The sequence below is a fragment of the Aethalodelphis obliquidens genome, unplaced genomic scaffold (assembly GCF_003676395.1).
Source record: "Aethalodelphis obliquidens isolate GAN/ISIS:26980383/991018 unplaced genomic scaffold, ASM367639v1 scaffold13, whole genome shotgun sequence".
In the NCBI taxonomy this organism is placed as follows: Eukaryota; Metazoa; Chordata; class Mammalia; order Artiodactyla; family Delphinidae; genus Aethalodelphis; species Aethalodelphis obliquidens.
In genome coordinates this window covers 2,463,580-2,477,098 of record NW_020837957.1, presented here as the reverse complement: position 1 = coordinate 2,477,098, position 13,519 = coordinate 2,463,580, and the positions used below count along the sequence as shown (strand labels likewise).

Genomic DNA, 13,519 nt, shown 5'->3' with positions numbered 1-13,519 from the left:
AAATACAAACCAGCTTCTTAAGGCCGTCTCTCCCCTACTCCCCACATTTTCAGGAAAGAAAAAGTGACACTGTAGTTGCTTCTGCTGTTTGTACATAGTTAAACCCCAGTGAATCAGAATACCAGTACTGGATACCAGTATTCCTCTGAGGAAGGAGCATGGCTAAGGAATTGAACTGCATATCAACTTAGATGTTAAGTTCATCTAGTAATAAAAGATGTGGCAAGAGAAGAATAAACCAGTAGGTATGAAAACTAGCAAATGATGTCAGCAAAATAGCTAGTGAAATGTTCTAGAGAGCAATATGAACTCAAACTTTAGTCCACAAGTGTTCATGATAAGAAGGGCCAAAATGTTCCTCACAAGTAGTCACAGTACATTAAATCAGATTATATAGCACAACCCTATGACCACCTAATTCCTCTGTTTTAGCTTTTACAAATACTGTGTGACAAACTTACTTACTGAAGAATTATGTAACTTACTATACACGAGTGTAGAAATGACTCATAAGGAAAGCTTCTAGCAATGCAGAAGAGCCCTCTCACATTACAATTAAAATTACAATAGTATTTGAACCAACAATGGCCACAATTTTTAAAACCAGCTTCAACTTCAGAGGGGACAGATGATGAGTCTGTCTGCCCTTGTAGATAAAGCAGTTCTCAGTCATCCATGTTAAGAAGAGGGATAAGGTAGAGATGACCAAGAAGGCTCCAGAGCTCCCCTCCTTCCATGGATGTGCCATATGTACAGCTACACCTGGAACAGTTCCCTCTAAAAGAGATCCAGAAACTAGCTGGGCAGCTCCTACATACTAAACAAATGAGAAAATAAATACCCACACGAAAATGGGTAGGAAAGGCCAATATACACCCCAACCCTGGCACAGGACTGTGCATCAGGAGAGAATTCCCAATTCTTAGCTTCTCCCTGAGGAGTGAAGGGTTTAGATTCCACATCTAGTGCTCCAACTTCTAAGACTCCCACTGGAGGTATGGGTTCCCAAAATACCTAGCTCTGAAAGCCAGCAGGGCTTGTGTTCATGAGATCCACAAGGCTATAGATAATAAAAAAGCATTCTTAATGGGCACACAGCACACACTGTGACTGTCCCCTCAGAGGGAGCAGGCAGAATTGCCCATCTCCCAGTCCTCCCCTGAAAGAAGTTCATCTGCACATTTTAAAAGCTGCTGCCTAAGGCCGGGCTCCTAATCTAGCAGGTGCTAGGAGCAGCAGCAATCTTCCCCAGAGACTGGGGAAGCTGAAGGACACCTCTCCCACCTTCTCCTTCCAGCTCACTCCAGTCACTAGTATCTCCCTGCAAGGAGCTTGTACACGTCTCTACCATGTCTGACACCCAAGGAATAGTCCCTGGGTCATCTGGCTCTGATAGCCAGTTGGGGCCTGCATTCATGAATTCCACTGGGCTGTAGCAAACAAAAATAAATACAATTCTTAATGGGTGCAGGAGCTCCCTTCCCACCATGCCCTGGTGATTGTACACCTGTGCTCAGCACGAAGGGAACAGGGGGGAAAAAATGCCCATTTACTTTTCTCCCTGGACAGGGCTTAACTATCAATACATACTTTCTCAGCTGCAGCCTCAGGGTCCAGGTTCTAATCCGTCTGCATCTAGGTGCTAATTGCAGCCCCTGCCTTTGGATACACAGACAGGTCTTAGCATACCCTCTAAAAAAGCCACTAAAAGCAAAGAAGGAGGCTCAGACAGTCACAAAAGGTTGAGAGACAACTAAGAGCTCAGGCTGGGCTGAACGACCATCTCCTACAAGAGACCATCCAAGACTGGAAGAGGTGGCTGTTTTATATAATGCATAGACACCAATAAAGGAAGAAATGAAGATACAATGTTCCAAACAAAAGGCCACGATTAATATCCAAAGCAGATCTTGACAAAACAAAGTGACTTACCTGGGAGAGTTCAAAATAATGGTTGTAAAGATGCGCACCCAGGTCGAGAGCAATGAATGAACAAAGAATTTGAATAGAAAGAGAAAATATTTAAAACTACCAAATAGAAATCACAGAATTGTTGAATGTAACTGAACTGAAAAGTTCAATAGAGGGATTCAACATCAGACTAGATTAATCACGGGAAAGGATCAGCAAACTTGAAGACAGGTTAGCGGAATTCATCCCATCTGAGTTGCAAAAAGGAAAAATAATTATAAAAGTTACGATAGCTTAAGGGACTTATGGGACACCATCAAATGGACCAATAAGAGGTCCCAGAAGGAAAAAGAGATAAAGGGGCAGAAAACTTTTTCAAAATATTAATGGCTGAAAACTTCCCTAATCTGGGGAAACACACATCCAGATCCAGAAAGCCTAGAGAGTAACAAACAAGATGGATCCAAAGAGACCCACAATGAGACACATAAATTATATTCAAAGTGCTAAAAGAAAAAAACTGCCAACCAAGAGTACCTGGCTAAGTTGTCCTTCAGAATTGAAAACGAGTTTTCCAGACAAAAGCTGAAGGAGTTCATCACCACTAGACCAGCCTTACATGAAATGTTAAAGGGAGTTCTTCAAACTGACATGGACGGAGGCTTAGTTTTCTTTAGTAACAGGAAAACATATGAAAGTATGAAACCACTGGTAAAGATATATACTTAAATTCAGAAAACTGACAAAAAAAAAAACTATACAAACATTTGTCAATGGATACACAATGTAAAAAGGTACAAACTGTGCCATCAAATAAATGGGGGTGGCAGAGCTGTGTTCATTTGAAGTTATCAGCTTAGACTATTATATATTATATAACATATATATAAGATGTTTTATGTAAGCCTCATGGTAACCACAAGACAAAAGCCTAAAGTAGGGATGTAAAAGAGCAAAGAATCAAAGCATACAATTATAGAGAATTAGCAAATCACAGAGACAGCAAGGGAGGAAGAAGGGAACAGAGAAATCACAAAACAACCAGAAAACAATTAACAAAATGGCAATAGTAAATCCACAACTACATTACTTTAACCCACACACCTATAGTCAACTAATCTACAACAAAGGAGGCAGGAATCTACAATGGAGAAAAGACAGTCTGTTCAACAAGTGTTGCTGGGAAAACCGGACAGCCACGTGCAAACCAATGAGATTAGAACATTCTCTCATACCATATATAAAAATAAACTCAAAAATGGATTAAAGACCTAAACATAAGAATGGAAATCATAAAATTCCTAAAAGAGAACATACGCAGAATACTGACGTAAATCATAGCAGTATTTTCTTGAATCAGTCCCTAAGGCCAAAAAACAAACCAAAAAAAAAAATAAATGGGACCTAATTAAACTTAAAAGCTTTTGCACAGCAAAAGAAACCATTAAAATGAAAAGACAGCCTACAGAATGGGAGGGAAAATTTGTGAATGATGTGACCGACAGGGAATTAATATCCAAAATACACAAACAGCTCATACAACTCAATAGCAAAAAAAAAAAAAACCCAATCAAAAAAATAGGCAGAAGACCTGAAAAAACATTTTTCTGAAGAAGACATACGGATAAAAGAGCACATGAAAAGATGCTCAACATTATTAGAGAAATACAACATCAAAACAATAAGGTAGGGCTTCCCTGGTGGCGCAGTGGTTAAGAATCTGCCTGCCAGTGTAGGGGACACAGGTTCGATCCCTGGCTTGAGAAGATCCCACATGCCACAGAGCAGCTAAGCCCATGCACCACAACTACTGAGCCTGTGCTCTAGAGCCTGCAAGCCACAACTACTGAGCCCACGCACCTACAGCCTGTGCTCCGTAACAAGAAAAGCCACAACAATGAGAAGCGTGCACAACGCAACGAAGAGTAGCCCCCACTCGCTGCAACTAGAGAAAGCCCGCGCACAGCAACGAAGACCTAACACAGCCAAAAAAGAAAAAAAACACAAAAAAACGAGATACTATCTCACACTTGTTAGAATGGTTACCATCAAAAAGTCTACAAATAACATGTCAGAAAGGATGTAGAAAAAAGGGAACCCTCGTACACTGCTGGTGAGAATGTAAGTTGGTGCAGCCACCACGGAAAACAGTATGGACATTCCTCAAAAAACTAAAAGAGAACTACCATACGATCCAGCAATTCTACTCCCTGGGTATATATTGGAGAAAAATGAAAATGCCTATTCAAGAAGTTACATACAGCCCAATGTTCATAGGCAGCAACAATGAATCATTTGGCCAGAAAAATCAAAAGAGCCAAGACATGGGAGCAACTCAAGTGCCCATCAACAGATGATTAGATTAAAAAGATGTGACTATATATATATATGTATGTACACACAATGGAATATTACTCAGCCATAAAAAAGAATAAAATCCTGCCACTTGCAGCAATGTGGATGGTCCTAGGGAATATTATGGTTAGTGAAATAAGTCAGAAAGACAAATGCTACCGATATACAAATGGAATCTAAAAAATAATACAGATGAATGTATATGCAAAACAGAAACAGACTAACAGATACAGAAAAACTGGTTACCAAAGGAGAGAGGGAAGGGAGGAGGGATAAGTTAGGGGTATGGGATTAACAGATACAAACTACTATGTATAAAATAGATAAGCTGGGCTTCCCCGGTGGCACAGTGGTTAAGAATCCTCCTGCCAATGCAGGGGACACGGGTTCGAGCCCTGGTCTGGGAAGATTCCACATGACGCAGAGCAACTAAGCCCGTGTGCCACAACTACTGAGCCTGTGCTCCAGAGCCTGCGACCTACAACTCCTGAAGCCCAGCGCCTAGAGCCCATGCTCCGCAACAAGAGAAGCCACCATAATGAGAAGCCTGTGCACCACAACGAAAAGTAGCCCCTGCTGACCGCAACTAGAAAAAGCCTGCGCACAGCAACAAAGACCCAACACAGCCAAAAATAAATAAATAATAAAATGTTAAAAAAAAAAAAGATAAGCAACAAGGATATACTGTAAAGCATAGGGAATTATAACCGTTATCTTATAATAACCTATAATGGAGTATAGTCTGCAAAACTACTGACTCACAATGCTATACACCTGAAACTAACAATATTGTAAATCAACTACAATAAAAAATTTTTAAAATGTAAATGGATTAAATTTTCTAATCAAAAGACAGAGTGGCTGAATGAATAAAAATCAAAACCAGGGCTTCCCTGGTGGCGCAGTGGTTGAGAATCCTCCTGCCGATGCAGGGGACGCAGGTTCGTGCCCCGGTCTGGGAAGATCCCACATGCTGCGGAGCGGCTGGGCCCGTGAGCCATGGCCGCTGGGCCCGCGCGTCCGGAGCCTGTGCTCCACAACGGGAGAGGCCACAACAATGAGAGGCCTGCGTACCGCAAAAACAAAACAAAAAACAAAACAAAACAAAATCAAAACCAAACTATACATTGACTTAGAGTCTCACCTAGCTTAAGGGACACACACAGACTGAAGGTGAAGGGATGCAAAAAGATATCCTTTGCAAATGAAAACCAACAGAAAGCAAAGGTAGCTGTACTTATATCAGACAAAATAAACTTCAAGTTAAAAAATGTAGCAAGAGACAAGGTCATTGTCAATTGACCTAGGTCAATTCGGTCAGAATGGCCATCATCAAAAAATCTACAAACAATAAATGCTGGAGAGGGTGTGGAGAAAAGGGAACCCTCTTGCACTGTTGGTGGGAATGTAAATTAATACAGCCACTATGGAGAACAATATGGAGGTTCCTTAAAAAACTAAAAATAGGACTACCATGTGACCCTGCAGTCCCACTACTGGGCATATACCCTGAGAAAACCCTAATTCAAAAAGAGTCATATACCAAAATGTTCATTGCAGCTCTATTTACAATAGCCAGGACATGGAAGCAACGTTAAATGTCCATCAACAGATGACTGGATAAAGAAGATGTGCAACATATATACAATAGAATATTACTCAACCATAAAAAGAAATGAAATTGAGTTTTTGTAGTGAAGTGTGAGTTATTTGTAGTGAAGTGGATGGACCTAGAGTCTGTCATACAGAGTGAAGTAAGTCAGAAAGAGAAAAACACCATATGCCAACACATATGTATGGAATCTAAAAAAAAAAAAAAAATGGTCATGAAGAATCTAGGGGCAAGACAGGAATAAAGACACAGACCTACTAGAGAATGGACTTGAGGATACAGGGAGGGGGAAAGGTAAGCTGGGACAAAGATAGAGTGGCATGGACATATATACACTACCAAACGTATAAAATAACTAGTGGGAAGCAGCCACATAGCACAGGAAGATCAGCTTGGTGCTTTGTGACCACCTAGAGGGGTGGGATAGGGAAGGTGGGAGGGAGGGAGATTCAAGAGGGAAGAGATATGGGGACATATGTATAACTGATTCACTTTGTTATAAAGCAGAAACTAAAACACCATTGTAAAGCAATTATACTCCAATAAAGATGTAAAAAAAAAATATGTATCTTTCTTAAAAAAAAAAGATGTTAAAAAAAAAGGTCAATTAATCAAAAGGATGTAACAATTGTAAATATAAGCCCAAAACAGGAGCACCTAAGTATATATAAAGCAAATATTGTGAAGGGAGAAAAAGATAGCAATACAGTATCAAGGGACTTGAATACTCCACTTTCAACAATGAATCATTTGGCCAGAAAAATCAGCAAGGAAACATTGGACTTAAACTACATGTCAGACACGATGAACCTAAAGGACATAACACAACATTCTATCCAACAGCAACTGAATATACATTCTTCTCAGATGCACATGGAATTTTCTTTAGGATAGATCATATGTTAGACCACAAGTCTTAATAAATTAAAAAAAATTGAAACCCTATCTAGCATCTTTTCCAATCATGATTGTATCAAAGTAGAAATCAATTGCAAGACAAAAACTGGAAAGTTCACAAATATGTGGAGATTAAACAACATGTTCCTAAATAACCAATGGATCAAAGAAGATATAAAAAAATACTTTGAGATAAAAGAAAATGGAAACAAAACATAGCAAAACTTATGAAATGCAGCAAAAGCAGTTCTAAAAGGGAAGTTTATAGTGATAAACAACTACATGAAGAAAAAAATCTTGAACAGCTATCTTTACACCTGGAAGAATCAGAAAGAGAGCAACAAACTAAGCTCAAAGCTAGCAAAAGGAAGGAAGTAACAAAGATAAGAGTGGAAATAAATGAAATAGAGACTAAAAGGACAACAGAAAAGATTAATGAAACTAAGAGCTGGTTTTTTAAAAAGATAAACTAGACACACTTTTAACTAGACTTACCAAGAAAAAAAGAGAACTGACATAAAGGTATAAATGAAAAAGGAGATACTACAACTGATACCACAGAAATACGAAAGACCATAAAGACCACTATGAATACTTATATGCCAACAAGTTGGATAACTTAGAAGAAATGGACTAATTCCTAGAAACAACCTACCAAGACTGAATCATGAGGAAACAGAAAATTTGAACAAATTACTAGTAAGGATATTGAACCAGTAATCAAAAACCTACCAACAAAAAAAGTTCAGAGACAGATGCCTTCACTGGTGAATTCCACAAAACATTTAAAGACAAGTTAATACCAATCCATCTTGATATCTTCCAAAACACAGAAAAGGAAAGAACACTTCCAAATTCATTTTACAAAGCCAGCTTTACCTTGATACCAAAGGCAGACAAAGACATTACAAGAAAAAAAATTACAGGCCCATATTCCTGGTGAACATAGATGCGAAAATCCCCACAAGATATTAGCAAACTGAATTCAACAATAGTTTGAAAGGATCATACACCATGAAAAAATTGGATTTATTCCAGTAGTACATGGATGGTTCAACACCCACAAATCAGTAAACGTGATATACACCACATTAACAAAATAAAGGATAAAAATCATATCATCATCTCAATAGATACAGAGAGAGTATTTGACAAAATTCAACATCCATTCATGATAAAAACTCAACAAACTGGGTATTGAGGGACTGTACCTCAACATAATAAAGGCCATATATGTCAAACCCACAGATGACAACATACTCAATGATGAAATGCTGAAAGCTTTTCCTCTAAGATCAAGAACAAGACAAGGATATCTACTGTCATCACTTTTATTTAACATAGTACTGGAAATCCTAGCCAGAGCAGTGAGGCAAGAAAAAGAAATAAGAGGCATCCAAATTAGAAAGGGAGAAGTAAAATTGTCACTGTTAGCAGATGACATATTATATTTAGAAAACCCTAAAGAATCCACCAAAAAACTGTTAGAAATAATAAACAATTTCAATAAAGTTGCAGGATACAAAATCAATATACAGGGCTTCCCTGGTGGCGCAGTGGTTGAGAGTCCACCTGACGATGCAGGGGACATGGGTTCATGCCCTGGTCGAGGAAGATCCCACATGCCACGGAGCAGCTGGGCCCGTGAGCCATGGCCGCTGAGCCTGCGCATCTGGAGCCTGTGCTCCGCAACAGGAGAGGCCGCAACAGTGAGAGGCCCACATACCGCAAAAAAAAAAAAAAAAAAAAAAATCAATATACAAAAATCAATTGCTTCTCTATACACTAACAATGAGCTATCCAAAAAAGAAATTAGGAGTACTTAGGAATAAATTTTACCAAGGTTTACACACTGAAAACTGTAGGAAAGATGACACAAATAAATGAAAAGATATTCTGTGTTCATGGATTGGAGGAATTAATATTATTGAAATGTCCATACTACCCAAAGCAATCTACAGATTCAATGCAATCCCTATGAGAATTCCAATGGCATTTTTTGTAGAAATAAATAATCCTAAAAATTGGAATCTGAAAAAACCCTAAGTAGCAAAAGCAATCTTGAGAAAGAAGAACAAAGCTAGAGGCATCATTCTTCCTGATTTCAAACTATATTGCAAAGCTGTAGTAATCAAAACAGTATGATACAGTCATAAAAACAGACACATGGATCGTTGGAACAGAATAGAGACCCCAGAAATAAAACTCGTGCTATATGGTCAATTAATTTATGACAAAGGGGCCAAGAACAAACAATGGGGAAAGGATACCTCTTCAAGAAAAAGTGTTTGGAAAATTGGATAGCCACATGAAGAAGAATGAAACAGGACCACTTTTACAAAATACTCAAAAAGTCAACTCAAAATGGATTAAAGACTTGAAATGTAAGACTTGAAACCATAAAACTCCTATAAGAAAACATAGCAGGTAATAACCTACTTGACATTTGTCTTTGCAATGATTTTTTGAATTTAACAGCAAAAGCAAAGGTGACAAAAGCAAAAATAAACAAGTGTGATTACATCAAACTATAAAGATTCTGCACAGCAAAGGAAAACATCAACAAAATGAAAATTCAACCTATTCCTATGGAATGGGAGAATATATTTGCAAACCACGTATCTGTTAAGGGATTAATAGCCAAAATAATCTTGGTACACAACTCAACAGCCAAAAAGGCCCCAATTTAAAAGTGGGCAAAAGACCTAAATAGACATTATTCCAAAAACAAATACAGCTGGCCAACAGATATATAAAAAGTACTCAGTCTCACTAATCACCAGGGAGATGCAAATCAAAACCACCCCACACCTGTTAGGAAGTCTTATAAAAAAGACAAGAGATAAAAAATGCTGGCAGATATGTGGAGAAAAGGGAACCCTGTGCACTGTTTGTTGGAATGTAAACTTGTACAGCCACTATGGAGAACAGTATGGAGATTAAAAATTGAACTACTGTATGATCCAGCAATCCCACTTCGGAGCATATTCTGATTGCCTTTGGAAACAGAATCATTAACTTGAAGAGATATTTGTACTCTTACATTCACAGCAGCATTATTCACAAGAGCCAAGGTATGGAGAAAACCTAAGTGTCGACAGATTAATGGATGAAAAAAATAAAGAAAATGTGGTGTGTGTATAGTAATTTGCATTTCCCTGTGTATATATACATACATACATGCGTGCATGCATGCAATGGAATATCATTTAGCCTTAAAGAAGGAAATCTTGCTATTTGCGACAATATGGATGAAACTGGAGGGCATTATGCTAAATGAAATTTTTTTAAAAAGAAAAAAAGAGAAAGTCAACCTCATGGAAACAGTAGAAAAGTGATTGCCAGTGGCTAGAGGGTGGGGGAAATAGTACAAGGTTAGTAGAATAGTACAAACTTTCAGTTATAAGATGAATAAGGTCTGAAAATCTGATTTATAACATGGTGACTGTAGTTAACACTGTGTTGTACAATTAAAACTTGCTGAGACAGTAAAACTTACATGTTTTCATGAATAGAGTTAATGGATGCATTAATTTAGTCAGTGAGGAGACCCCTTTCACAATGTACATGTATATCAGTATATTGCTGTATACTTTCAATAACTTACAATTTTATTTGTCAATTATACCTCAATAAAGCTGGAGAAAATAATGAAATTTTTAAAAAAACAAAAGGATGACAGAAGACTGAAAATCACAAATCCATCTATCTTGGTACTTTATTTCGATGTGGTCTACTATTGTGACAATCCAGTAAAATCCTTCTTCACATAACATTTAAAGGAATGCTTCACAAAGTGAAACAGTTTAGCAAAGAATTTGGTTTTAACTCCTGTGTCAAAATTTTTCTGGTAATAAAGTATATAAATATATCTGATGTTTGCTCTGAAATAATGAGAAAGGGCATGGGTCGGAGTGAGGATGAAAGGACTCTGGCTGTGAGGTGATAAATTGTTAAAACTGGGTTGATGGGTGCAAGAGACTCCACCCAGTTCCAGTTCAAATGGTGATGCAGGTGGATCCTGAACTCATCTCCACCCACAGACACACCGAATCTACAGCTACATATGGAACAATTTCCTCTGAAAGAAACCAAAAAACTAGATAAGTGACTCCTACACAGTAAGCAAATGAGAAAAAAAACACATCAAAATGGGTATGAGAGGCTGAGATACTATCTCACCATAAACCCCACCCTCAGAGCAGCAACCCACGATTGGGAGGGAATTCACAACCCTGAGCATCTCCCTGAGAAGTGAAAGGTTTGAACCCCAACCTGGCACTTCAACATTTTTTAATTTATTTTTTATTGGAGGATAGGTGATTTACAATACTGTGTTAGTTTCTGGTATACAGCAAAGTGATTCAGTTATTACATATATGTGTGTGTATATATATTCTTTTTCATATTCTTTTCCATTATGGTTTATTACAGGATATTGAATATAATCCCCTAGGACTTATACACTAGGACCTTGTTGCTTATCCATTCTGTATATAATAGTTTGCATTTGCTACTCCCAAACTCCCAATCCATCCCTCCCCCACCCCTCTTCCCCCTTGGCAACCACAAGTCTATTCTCTATGTCTCTGAGTCTCTGTTTCATAGACTGATTCATTTGTGTCATATATATTTTTTTAATTTTATTATTTATTTATGGCTGTGTTGGGTCTTCATTGCTGTGTGCAGGCTTTCTCTAGTTGCGGCAAGCAGGGGCTACTCTTCGTTGCGGTGCACGGGCTTCTCACTGCGGTGGCTTCTCTTGTTGTGGAGCACAGGCTCTAGGCACGCGGGCTTCAGTAGTTGTGGCATGTAGGCTCAGTAGTTGTGGCTCACGGGCTCTAGAACACAGGCTCAGTAGTTGTGGCACACAGGCTTAGTTGCTCCGCAGCATGTGGGACCTTCCCAGACCAGGGCTCGAACCCATGTCCCCCTGCATTGGCAGGCAGATTCTTAACCTCTGCACCACCAGGGAAGTCCTGTGTCATATTTTAGATTCCACATATAAGTATCATATGGTATATGTCTTTCTCTTACTTCACTTAGTATGCTAATCTCTAGGTCCATTCGTTCTTTTATAGCTGAGTAGTAATCCACTGTACATATGAACCACATCTTCTTTATCCGTTCATCTGTGGATGGACATCTAGGTTGCTTCCATGTCTTGGCTGTTGTAAATAGTGCTGCTGTGAACATTGGCTGGCACTTCAACTTATAAGACCTGTGTCTGAGAGACAAGCCCCCAAAATATCTAGCTTAGAAATCCAATGGGGCTTGTATCCACAAGATGCACAAGGCTGTAGCAATCTGAGAAACAGTTCTTAAAGGGCTCCACAGACTCACCCGCCCCAGGACCTCGTGCAGAGGCAGTCAACGGAAGAGCGTCCAACGTTTCTGTGCAAGAGACCTATTTCCTTATCTTAAACTTTAACCTGAGGGGCAGACATCTAAGTTAACACACATCTAGGGGCCTCCTGAAATAGTGTCCAAAGTGGAGGCTGTCAGGTGCCCCCTTCATATTCTCCTCTGCCTCCCTGAGGTCACCAGTGTCTCTGAGAAAGGGCACATATCTGGTACCCCGGGTTTTGTGGCTGCTGCCCAGCGGATACCCCTTGATTGCCTGGCTCTGTGGCCAGCAGGGCTTGTGTTCATAGGTTCAATGGGATGGCAGCAAACAAAGAAACAGTTCTTAACTGGCTATCACCACAGGGCTCACTGCAGAGGGAGCAGATGAATGCCCATCTCCTAGTCTTCCCCTGAAATAGGCATATCTGCATATTTTAAAAACTGCTGCCTGAAGGTCTGGCTTCCAATCAGCCTGAATTTAGGTGCTGACTAAGATCCCCCCTTGGGGACACTGACAGGTCTTGGCGCACACTCAACTTCTGGGAGCCACTAAGAATAAAGTAGGCTGCTTGGACAATCATAGGTTCAAAAGACAACCAAGAGCTAGGGCAGGATTGAATGATAAAGTTCATCACCTGCAAGAGGTTGCTCCTTCAAGACTGAGAGAGGTGTATATTTTATCTAATGCATAGAAACCAACACAGAGAATCAAGGAAAATAAAGAAACAGAGGAATATGTTCCAAATGAAAGAACAAGAAAAAACCTCAGAAAAAGACCTTAATGAAATTGAGGTAAGTGATTTACTCTATAAAGAGTTCAAAATAACGATTGTAAAGATGCTCGCTAAACTCAGGAGAACAATGGATGAACAAAGTGAGAATTTCAACAGAGATAGAACATATAAAAAAGTACCAAACAGAAACCACAGACCTGAAGAATACAGGAATTAAACTGAAAAATACAATAGAGGGGCTCAACATCTGACTACGGGAAGCAGAGGAAAGGATCAGTGAACTCAAACAGGGCGGTGGAACTCATCCAATCAGAGCAGCAAAAAGAAAAAATATTTTAAAAAGTGAAGATAGCTTAAAGGGATTTATAGGACACCAACAAGGGTCCCAAAAGGAGAAGAGAGAGAAAGAGGCAGAAAAGTTATTTGAAAAAATGATGGTTGAAAATTTCCCTAACCTGGGGAAGGAAACAGACACCCAGATCCAGGAATCCCAGAGAGTTCCAAATAAGACAAAACCAAAGAGACTCACACCAAGACACATGATAATTAAAAAGTCAAAGGTTAAAGACAACAAGAGAATCTTAAAAGCAGCAAGAAAAAAAAAAAATCTTGTTACATACAAGGAAGCCCCCATAAGAGTATCAACAGATTTTTCAGCAGAAAC

General features: G+C 39.0%; 1 protein-coding gene across 6 annotated transcripts in view; it reads right to left on the bottom strand.

Moving 5' to 3' along the window:
- The window catches only part of RAVER2 (ribonucleoprotein, PTB binding 2), a 101,015-nt gene that overhangs the window by 786 nt on the left and 86,710 nt on the right, over positions 1-13,519 (bottom strand). The window lies entirely within an intron of this gene.